This window comes from Arachis hypogaea, chromosome 20, assembly GCF_003086295.3.
Source record: "Arachis hypogaea cultivar Tifrunner chromosome 20, arahy.Tifrunner.gnm2.J5K5, whole genome shotgun sequence".
In the NCBI taxonomy this organism is placed as follows: Eukaryota; Viridiplantae; Streptophyta; class Magnoliopsida; order Fabales; family Fabaceae; genus Arachis; species Arachis hypogaea.
The window spans coordinates 65,177,217-65,189,314 of NC_092055.1; the positions used below are offsets into that span (position 1 = coordinate 65,177,217).

At 36.8% G+C, this 12,098-nt stretch overlaps 1 long non-coding RNA gene across 1 annotated transcript; it reads left to right on the plus strand.

The window, feature by feature from the left end:
• Window positions 1–4,679: 4,679 nt before the first annotated feature.
• Window positions 4,680–5,442, plus strand: LOC112784303 (uncharacterized). The gene is made up of 3 exons (XR_003193831.2): window positions 4,680–4,737; window positions 5,083–5,241; window positions 5,326–5,442. It is a non-coding gene; the product is annotated as an uncharacterized lncRNA (long non-coding RNA).
• Window positions 5,443–12,098: the final 6,656 nt, after the last annotated feature.

The following is a 12,098-nucleotide window of genomic DNA, read 5'->3' on the forward strand; positions in this document are numbered from 1 at the left end:
TCGAATGGTAATAAAGGGAAATTAAAATTATTATTTTTAAAGCATAGGAAACATGTTTTTCACATACATCACATAATAAGGAAGGGAAAGTAAAACCATGCAATTTATATGAATAAGTGAGTGAAGGATTGAATAAATCACTTAAATTAGGCACAAAGTATATCATAAAATATTGGTTTATCAACCTCCCCACACTTAAACAATAGCATGTCCTCATGCTAAATCCAAGATAAAGAGTAAGGTAAGGTTAAAGTGGTGGAATCTCATGCAATGCAATCTATTCTAAATGCAACTACCTAAATGAATCATGCAATTCTAGTTTGTTATTCCCTTGTGTATAAAGCTTACATGTAGTTGAATTAATTCACATTCTCAAGGAATATTATATATATAGCCAAACCTTAGATAGTGATAAAGTACCTTTACAATTGAGATGGGAGAGAAAAACATTTTACAATTTTGCAAGACAATTAATAATTTTAGCAGAGATATATGTTGATGAGCTATTGAACCCTCACTGGATTTTGTGTTTACTCTCTAGTCACTCAGTGTTTATTGGGTTAATCACTCTATTCTTCTTTTTATCCTTACTTTCTATAACTTTGTTCTTCATCTAACCAATCAACAATTATAGAATATAGGCATACAAAAATCATGAGGTCTTTAATTAAGGTTGTAATGGGGCCAAGGTAAAGGTAAGGGTATATGTATAAGGCTAAGTGAGCTAATTAAGTGAATCCTTGATTAGTCTAAGATCTCACCTAACATACATATTTTGTAAAGCAAAGCTTTTTTATCTATTTTCCCATATTTTTCCCACTTTTTATGTTACATGCTCATATTTTAATTTTTATTTATTTTTATCCCATGTGCATCGCTTTTTGCATTTGGGGAATTCTTTTGTATCCCCTTTATTCAAATACTGAAAAATAATTTTTTTTAAATGCACATGGTAATTAAATTATTTTGATTTCACATGAGCATGCTTCCCAAAACTTTTAAAAATAAAAATTTTTGTTCTTTTTAACTTTCCACCCTTTTATTTCTATCATCCATGTTCCCATAAGGTTCCCACACTTACACAATACACAATTTCTATCTTAAGCTAACCAAGGATTCAACTTGGGATTTTTATTTTATTTTTCTGCTTAAGGCTAGTAATGTGGTTATAAAACAAGAGGGGATTTAAAGGCTCGAGGGGGCTAACAAGGGTGATGTAAAAGGTAGGCTAATTTGGGAATAGTGAGCTAGATTCAAACAATGGCCTCAATTACTTTCTTGGTATGTATCTATATTCTATAATCGGACATATAGATTAAAACAAAGTAAAGAACACCAGAATAAATAAGAAGGGCGGAACACACAGGAATAAAATATTATGGTTTAAATGTAACAATGCAATTAAGCTCAAAACTCACAGGCTGTGTGTTCTCTAACTCAAAAATCATATATCAGTTATATATGTCAAGCAAGTAAAAATTAAGAGTTCCCATTATTCTCAATGTAAATCTTAACGTGGCTTTAAAGTTCTAGTGTTTCTCCTTGATGAAATGTTGTTAACTAACTAACATGTAATGCTATATATACAAGGTGTGGGTTGTTTTTATTCTGTTAAAGTCTCTAGTTTACTTCCTTTTTATATTTTTAATTTAAACTCAGTTATCTTATGCTAAAAAGGGTAAACTATACTAATTAATCCACATTTTCTATAACTAATAAGTTAGAATTGCAACTAAACTAAATGGCTAAAATATGAACTAAAGTGCAACATGCAGAAATATAGTAAAAATACATGAAAATAGCAATGTATAAGTACTGAGAAAATAAAAATAAAAATAAAGAAAAAAATACAGAAAAATAATAAAGTAAAAAGAGCCTGTAGTGGTTCACCAAAAAATATACGCCAGAGATGGCGACCTCCCCACACTTAATATGAAGCATCGTCCCTGATGCTCACTCAAGCAGGGTGTGAAGGGGTGTCCTCACTGGAAGGATAGGTAGCTGGAGTCTCTGTGGTGGTGGTCTGAGGATCTGCCTGCTGCAGAGGAGGTGCTGACTGAATAGGAACCTCTGGGTCTGCAGCCTGAATCTGATGCGGGGCCTCCTGCTGAGGCGCAGCCTGCTCCGTGCCTGCCTGCGCAGCCTCTCTCTGTGGATGGGTCTCCGCCTCATGATCATCCGCCTCCTCCTTAAATGGCTCTGATGGGGTGTCAGGCTCGGAGGGGATGTCGTTGCCAGAACGGAGCATCAGCTTCAGGTGCTCATAGCGTCGCTTGCTGTGATGCTCAGATCTCTCGTATCGCCGCCGGTTGCGGTGCTCCATCTGGTCTAGCTGCTAAAACAGGCGGTGCACTAAGTGATAAACTGGCTCTGAGGCAGGTGGAGGTGCAGTGGTCACTACAAGAAAAATACCCATTCAGCCACACTTTTTTTAAGTTACATTTGAAAAACGTAGCCTATTCTAGGAATAGGCTACGCTTTTCTCCGTGTTGCCCTTTTATAAGAGAAAAGGATACACAAATATGGTATCATTTAAAAAGCGTAGCCTTAGGTATTATAGAAATCACTTATAAAGTGTAGCCGTAGGTTGACATCTATAGGTTCACTTTTCATATCAAAGGAGACGCTTTTAAAGGATAACCTATTTATTAAATTTTAGGTTCGTTTTAAAAATGATGCCTAATGTATGTAGAGCCAAAAACTTAACACTTAGTAAATTTTCTTCCTCATTTTCGTGAAAGCAAACCGATGACACTTAATAAAATTTTTGCCATTCCCTCCAAATCTCACTCATCGCCTCCAAAGAAGGTTCATCCACTTTCGTAAACCCTCTCACTCCAAAGCACCTTCATGGCTTCATCACTCAGTCTCTTCATCGCCTTCATCGCGAAGTAGAAACCCTGCCTGCCTCCAAAGCTCACCATCGTCGCCCTCAACTCACTCTCTTCACTCTCGCCATTGACCCTCTCACTCTCGGTCTCGCCATTGACCTCTCACTCTCGCCATTCCCTCTCACTCTCACTACAAGAAGAAACCCCCACTGACCATCGCTCCTCTTCGCCATCGCTTGCACTGATCGTCGCTGTGCCGCCCTCACCATCGTCGCTGCGCCGCCCTCACCATCGTCGCTGCGCCGCTCTCACCAGCGTCATCTCCGTGCTTCTCATCATCGTGTTCGCTGTGCTCACATCATTGAATAGGTATGTATTGATTTCTATTTGGTTCTGAAATTGCAGAGGCTTAGGGTTCCTATTTTAGGGGTTTTAATTGGGGGTTTAAATCTGCGAAATATGGGTTTGTGAACTGTAATTTGATAACATGCACGCTGTTGTTGATGAAGATGTGTGGTATTTTAGGGTTTGTGAACTGTGATTTAATATATAGCTTGTCTATTTTCTCTGTATTTTTGTTACTGAGACTGAATCCAAATGCAGTGGAGGGTTTTTGATTAAAAAGAGATCACTAGAAACTTACCTGCAATCTTCAGTTAAGAAGTTGAAAGTCTCAATTTTAGGTGTATGAAACAAGACTAAGCTAGTTTTTAAGGAGCCCATTGTCTCTGCTGAACAGGAATAGAGAAAGAATCTGTGTTGGTTCAACATTCTATTAAGGAATGTCAAACAAAGAGAAGGGGTTGCACTCCCCGGAGAGAGATATTGAGAGCTATTTCAAAGAAAAATGATGAAATGATTAAATTAAGAACTAGCTTTGTCTCAAATTGGTTTAATGAGGTATGACAGCTACTAAATACATGAGTTGTGCATCCATTACTATTATTATGTCATTATTAGTAATATGTAGTATATACCAATACCTTTTTTTAAGATGTAGTGACCTTTCATGCTTATTTTTTTTTTATATAGTTGACTTATTTTTTTCTTTGATATCATCATTGCCTTAAATATAATTTCATATGTTTGACCATTTCAGAAGAATGGTGTTGTGTTTTCTGTTCTGTTCTGATGTCTTACATTTTATTGTTGCAGGAGTGGCCAGAAGAAGTATATCCTCCTTATGCAAATGGGCCTGCTTATGTAATTTCCAGTGATATAGTTACTTTCATCTTATCTAAACATAAAGATAGGAAGCTAAGGGTTAGTTGCCTTAATATTCTTTTTACTTCTGAATTTTATAGTGATATAGTTACTTTCATCTTATCTCACAGTTTTGTATTCATCATTTTATACTGAATTTTGTGAGTATGGTTTGGGTATGCTCGTGAACTATCTTTCAACATCCAATAAGACTTTATCTTGGTATGTTTCTGCCAGCTTTATTTCTCTTTTCTATCTGAGGTTCAACTAAAATTTTGAATGAAGCCAAAGTGAATGCCTAATATGGGGGCTTATGTACAGAGAAATATATGAACATATTGATGAGTTACAAAATTCCATTTCATGGAAAAAATGATTGAGTAGCGCATGCTTTAAGTAGTTAAGTTTGAAGTTATTAATTCAAATTAAGTAAATATAAGATAGAAAAAATTGTTAAATCTAAGATCCTGAGCATATGTCCTTTGATGAAGCAATAATAAGATCTTTGATGCGTCCCTATGATTTTTAAAAACTTAGTAAACTGTTCCTATGGAGACCTGCCAGTGGACATAATTGTGTTTCCTTTTCAGGAGCAAAATTTGGTGGTTCACCCAGCACCACCAGCGTCTACTGTCTTTGCCTGCTGTTTCACAAATTCCTTTTCTTCGATTCTACCTGCTGCTATTCTGTCCTGTGCTATCCGGTTCTGCCCTAATTTCCACCTTCTTTTAGGTTGTCTTTTTTTTCCTGCCCTATTTTGTTGTTTTGCCATTATCTCTTGAATGATTTAATTGCTGCTGCTGCTGGGTCCCAAATCTGTTTGATTATATCAATTTAATTCTTGCTAAATGATGATTGTGCTGAATTTGTGGTTAAATGGTTGCATGGCAATTACAATTTTTTTGTCTGTAATTTTTACAGTTATTTTGGTTTAGTTGTTTGAGTTGGTAGCAGTGTTGTGCTAACTGTTAAGAATCATTTAATACATGGATTAATTCTGGAATCTCGATAAACAAACCTATAAACAAACCTTTTCATATTTGCTCAGGGGCTGTTATTTCCAACAAGGTATGGAAGTTAAGATGGAAATGAAGGTGGAAGATGCATATAGGAAGTCAATGGAGACAGTGTTGAATTGGATACAAGATACTGTAAATCTTAACAAGAGTCAAGTTTTCTTTCGTACATATGCACCCGTGCACTTCAGGTTTGTAATTTGTTGCAACAATTGTTATGATTTATATTTTGCCTTCCAAGTTTTACATATATTTATCCAATAATGTATGAACAGAAGTGGAGATTGGAGAAGCGGTGGAAGTTGTCATTTGGAAACACTGCCAGAGCTTAACATGTCATTAGTGCCTAATGATAACTGGTCACAATTCAAAATAGGCAATTCATTGCTATCATCACATAAAAACAGCACTGAACTTGTCAAGTTGAAAATATTGAATATAACAGAGATGACAACTCAGAGAAAAGATGGACACTCATCAATCTACTATCTTGGTCCGAATGGCAGCACGGCGGCACTCCATCGGCAAGATTGCAGCCACTGTTGTCTGTCTGGTGTACCTGATACATGGAATGAGCTGCTTTATGCAATGTTCATGAAACATGAAGGCTTCTCATAGCAAGGAACTTCAAAGAGTCATGGAAGCATTATATATAGCAATTCTTTTTTATTTGTCTTGGGCAGCAAGGACTCGCAAATTGTTCTCAGCAGTCTCAAAAAGACGCTAACACGTAGAATAGAATTATGTATTCATTTAAAGAAATTATTTAGTATAATTATGTATTTATTTTTATTTTATAATATTCAATTCATTCAAATAAAAATGCAAAATTATTATACATGTAATAATTAATCATATTACTAAATATTAGGTTTTAGAAAAAAATTATTAGAATATATATATATATATAGAAAATAAAAAAAAAACAATGAGGGACCTAAGGCTACACTTATATACAGTAGCTATAGTATACAAAAAAAAAAGAGGGATCTAGGGCTACGCTTATAAAAAGTAGCTATGGTATACAATGTGGCTACGCTTTACAAGTGATGCAGTAGCGTTGAAAAGCGTAGCCTATTCTGGAAAAATGAAAGCTAAAAAGCGTAGCTTTTGATCCTGGACAGCATCACTTGAAAAGCGTAGCCTATTCTCAAACGCCAAAAGCGTAGCCCTTGGTGCAGAAAAGCGTAGCCTTTGAGAATAGGCAACGGCCGAATAGGAATCACCCCAAAAAGCGTAGCCGTAGCCCAAAAAGCGTAGCCGTAGCCTAAGGCATCATTTTTTTTCACTTTTAGCTACACTTTTCAAGTGTACCTGAATGGGTGTTTTTCTTGTAGTGGGTGGTAGCAGGGGTAGCTGTAGAGGAAGAGGGGCCGGCAGATGGTGTGGCTGTCTCATCAGTAGGAGTGAGGAATGGAAGTCTGTAGCACAAAGCCAGAAAGTTCCTACTATGAGGGATAATTTTCTTGCATTCTGCAGCAGGTGGCTTCTCATCAGCATCCTCCCAAGGTACGTCAGCTTGACAGCCAAGCTGTGTAATCAGTTATGGAAAGGGGAGAGTGCCTCAGACGTGGACCCTGGCCATTTAGTACCGAATGAAGCGTGGCAGGTACAGGTCCTTACCCTCCATCACACACCATAGGAGGGTGATCATAGCGGCAGGTAGCTCCGTCTCGTGAGTACTCGGCATAATAAAGTTGCTTAGGATCTGATGCCATAGCCGAGCCTCATCGTTCAAGTATGCCCGCTTGATTACTAAACCAAGCAATCAACCTTTCTTACAAATGTTTTGGTTGTCACAAGTTACAAATCCCTTTAAAATTGATAACCGAAGTATTTAAACCTCGGGTCGTCTTCTCAAGGAACTGTAGGGAAGCATGTTCTTATTATTGGTTATGAAGATTGTAAATCGGGGTTTTAAAGATGAGGAACAAGTAATTTAAATTGCAATTAAAATAAGTAAAAGACTGTAAAATAAAAAAAATAACTGTAAAACACACTTTTGGCAAGGTATGAGAAATTAGAAGTCCTATCCTAGTTATCCTTATCAATGATGATGAAAGTTGAATCTTAATTCAACTTAGTTAACCTTTACTAGAGCAAGGGAAGGTCAAGTGACTAATTAGTTTGATCTTCAAATCCCAGTTAATTCCTAGAAAAAGATTGGGATTATTGAAGTTCAATTCAATTAGCAAAGATAACAATTATCGGTCACGTTGAGTTTGATAACTCCTGAGTTACTGATTTCTTAACCAAGACCAAAACGGAAAAAGTAAATCTACTGGAATAAAAATGTCTTCAAATTGGAAGCAACAGTAACATAAATAAAAGAGAGCAATAATAAACTGAAATACCTCAAATAACATTAATTCAAAGAATAATCTGTAACATAGAAGAATTCATAAACTAAATTGAGAAGATAAATAAAAAGGAATGTTGAACCTGATAAAAAGAGATAATCCTGAAAGCAAAAGAAATCCTAATTCTAAATCCTAAAAGAGAGAGGGGAGAACCTCTCCCTCAAAACTACATCTAATTCATCAATACTAACTAATTGGAGACTCTCCTTTGAATGGATGCATTCCCCCACTTCATAACCTCTAATCTGTGCCTTCTGGACTTGGATTTGGGCCAAAAAGGGCTTCAGAAATCGCTGGGAGCGTTTTCTGTACTTTCTGGTGCGTGGCCTCTGTCACGCGTCCGCGTGGGTGACGCGGTCGCGTCATTTGGAGTTTTCCTTGTCACGCGGTCGCTTCAGCCATGCGTCCGCGTCATATGTGTTTCGCTTATGGTACACGATCGCGTCAATCATGCGGTCGCGTCACTGCTATTTCGCGTTGGCATGCGGCCGCGTCGTCCATGCGAACGCGTCTCTGCCAGTTTCTTCAAAAACTCCGTTTTATGCTTTCCTTCTAATTTTGTATATTTCTTTCCATCATTTAAGTCATTCCTGCCTTAGAAGATCTGAAATTACTCAACACAAGAATCACGGCATCGAATGGTAATAAAGGGAAATTAAAATGATTATTTTTAAAGCATAGGAAACATGTTTTTCACATACATCACAAAAAAAGGAAGGGAAAATAAAACCATGCAATTTATATAAATAAGTGAGTGAAGGATTGAATAAATCACTTAAAATAGGCACAAAGTATATCATAAAATATGGGTTTATCAACCTCCCCACACTTAAACAATAGCATGTCCTCATGCTAAATCTGAGACAAAGAGTAAGGTAAGGTTAAAGTGGTGAAATCTCATGAAATGCAATCTATTCTAAATGCAACTACCTAAATGAATCATGCAATTCTAGTTTGTTATTCCCTTGTGTATAAAGCTTACATGTAGTTGAATTAATTCACATTCTCAAGGAATCTTATATATATAGCCAAACCTTAGATAGTGATAAAGTACCTTTACAATTGAGATGGGAGAGAAAAACATTTTACAATTTTGCAAGACAATTAATAATTTAAGCAGAGATATATGTTGATGAGCTATTGAACCCTCACTGGATTTTGTGTTTACTCTCTAGTCACTCAGTGTTTATTGGGTTAATCCCTATATTCTTCTTTTTATCCTTACTATCTTTAACTTTGTTCTTCATCTAACCAATCAACAATTATAGAATATAGGCATACAAAAATCATGAGGTCTTTAAATAAAGGTTGTAATGGGGCCAAGGTAAAGGTAAGGGTATATGTATAAGGCTAAGTGAGCTAATTAAGTGAATCCTTGATTAGTCTAAGATCTCACCTAACATACATATTTTGTAAAGCAAAGCTTCTTTACATATTTTCCCATATTTTTCCCACTTTTTATGTTACATGCTCATATTTTAATTTTTATTTATTTTTATCCCATGTGCATCGCTTTTTGCATTTGGGGAATTCTTTTGTATCCCCTTTATTCAAATACTGAAAAATAATTTTTTTTAAATGCACATGGTAATTAAATTATTTTGATTTCACATGAGCATGCTTTCCAAAACTTTTAAAAATAAAAATTTTTATTCTTTTTAACTTTCTACCCTTTTATTTCTATCATCCATGTTCCCATAAGGTTCCCACACTTACACAATACACAATTTCTATCTTAAGCTAACCAAGGATTCAACTTGGGATTTTTATTTTATTTTTCTGCTTAAAGCTAGTAATGTGGTTATAAAACAAGAGGGGATTTAAAGGCTCGAGGGGGCTAACAAGGGTGATGTAAAAGGTAGGCTAATTTGGGAATAGTTAGCTAGATTCAAACAATGGCCTCAATTACTTTCTTTGTATGTATCTATATTCTATAATCGGACATATAGATTAAAACAAAGTAAAGAACACCAGAATAAATAAGAAGGGCGGAACACACAGGAATAAAATATTATGGTTTAAATGTAACCATGCAATTAAGCTCAAAACTCACAGGTTGTGTGTTCTCTAACTCAAAAATCATATCTCAGTTATATATGTCAAGCAAGTAAAAATTAAGAGTTCCCATTATTCTCAATGTAAATCTTAAGGTGGCTTTAAAGTTCTAGTGTTTCTCCTTGATGAAATGTTGTTAACTGACTAACATGTAATGCTATATATAAAAGGTGTGGGTTGTTTTTATTCTGTTAAAGTCTCTAGTTTACTTCCTTTATATTTTTAATTTAAACTAAGTTATCTTATGCTAAAAAGGGTAAACTATACTAATTAATCCACATTTTCTATAACTAATAAGTTAGAATTGCAACTAAACTAAATGGCTAAAATATGAACTAAAGTGCAACATGCAGAAATATAGTAAAAATACATGAAATTAGCAATGTATAAGTACTGAGAAAATAAAAATAAAAATAAAGAGAAAAATACAGAAAAATAATAAAGTAAAAAGAGTTTGTAGTGGTTCACCAAAAAATATACGCCAGAGATGGCGACCTCCCCACACTTAATATGAAGCATCGTCCCTGATGCTCACTCAAGCAGGGTGTGAAGGGGTGTCCTCACTGGAAGGATGGGTAGCTGGAGTCTCTGTGGTGGTGGTCTGAGGATCTGTCTACTACAGAGGAGGTGCTGATTGAATAGGAACCTCTAGGTCTGCAGCTTGAATCTGATGCGGGGCCTCCTGCTGGGGCACAGCCTGCTCCGTGCCTGCCTGCACAGCCTCTCTCTGTGGATGGGTCTCCGCCTCGTGATCATCTGTCTCCTTCTCAGATGACTCTGATGGGGTGTCAGGCTCGGAGGGAATGTCGTTGCCAGAACGGAGCATTAGCTTCAGGTGCTCAAAGCGTTGCTTGCTGCGACACTCAGATCTCACGTATCGCCGTCGGTTGTGGCGCTCCATCTGGTCTAGCTGCTGAAACAGGCGGTGCACTAAGTGATAAACTGGCTCTGAGGCAGGTGGAGGTGCAATGGTGGTAGCAGGGGTAGCTGTAGAGGAAGAGGGGCCGGCAGATGGTGTGGCTGTCTCATCAGTAGGAGTGAGGAATGGAGGTCTGTAGCCCAAAGATAGAAAGTTCCTGCTGTGAGGGATAATTTTCTTGCATTCTACAGCAAGTGGCTTCTCATCAGCATCCTCCCAAGGCACGTCAGCTCGACGGCCAAGCTGTGTAATCAGATATGGAAAGTGGAAAGTGCCTCCGACATGGACCCTGGCCATGTAGTACCGAATGAAGCGTGGCAGGTACAGGTCCTTACCCTCCATCACACACCATAGGAGGGTGATCATAGCGGCAGGTAGCTTCGTCTCGTGAGTACTCGGCATAATAAAGTTGCTTAGGATCTGATGCCATAGCCGAGCCTCATCGTTCAAGTATGCCTGCTTGATTACTAAACCAAGCAATCAACCTTTCTTACAAATGTTTTGGTTGTCACAAGTTACAAACCCCTTTAAAATTGATAACCGAAGTATTTAAACCTCGGGTCGTCTTCTCAAGGAACTGTAGGGAAGCATGTTCTTATTATTGGTTATGAAGATTGTAAATCGGGGTTTTAAAGATGAGGAACAAGTAATTTAAATTGCAATTAAAATAAGTAAAAGACTGTAAAATAAAAAAAATAACTGTAAAACACACTTTTGGCAAGGTATGAGAAATTGGAAGTGCTATCCTAGTTATCCTTATCAATGATGATGAAAGTTGAATCTTAATTCAACTTAGTTAAGCTTTACTAGAGCAAGGGAAGGTCAAGTGACTAATTAGTTTGATATTCAAATCCTAGTTAATTCCTAGAAAAAGATTGGGATTATTGAAGTTCAATTCAATTAGCAAAGATAACAATTATCGATCACGTTGAGTTTGATAACTCCTGAGTTACTGATTTCTTAACCAAGACCAAAAGGGAAAAAGTAAATCTACTGGAATAAAAATGTCTTCAGATTGGAAGCAACAGTAACATAAATAAAAGAGAGAAATAATAAATTGAAATACCTCAAATAACATTAATTCAAAGAATAATCTGTAACATAGAAGAATTCATAAACTAAATTGAGAAGATAAATAAAAAGGAATGTTGAACCTGATAAAAAGAGATAATCCTGAAAGCCAAAAAAATCCTAATTCTAAATCCTAAAAGAAAGAGGGGAGAACCTCTCCCTCAAAACTACATCTAATTCATCAATACTAACTAATTGGAGGCTCTCCTTTGAATGGATGCATTCCCCCACTTCATAACCTCTGATCTGTGCCTTCTAGACTTGGATTTGGGCCAAAAAGGGCTTCAGAAATCGCTGGGAGCATTTTCTGTACTTTCTGGTGCGTGGCCTCTGTCATACGTCCGCGTGGGTCACGCGGTCGCGTCATTTGGAGTTTTCCTTGTCACGCGGCCGCTTCAGTCATGCGTCCGCGTGATATGCGTTTCGCTTATGGCACGCGATCGCGTCAATCACGCGGTCGCGTCACTGCCAGTTTCCTCAAAAACTCCGTTTTATGCTTTTCTTCCAATTTTGTATGTTTCCTTTCCATCCTTTAAGTCATTCCTGCCTTAGAAGATCTGAAATTAATCAACATCAGAATCACGGCATCGAATGGTAATAAAGTGAAATTAAAATTATTATTTTTAAAGCATAGGAAACATGT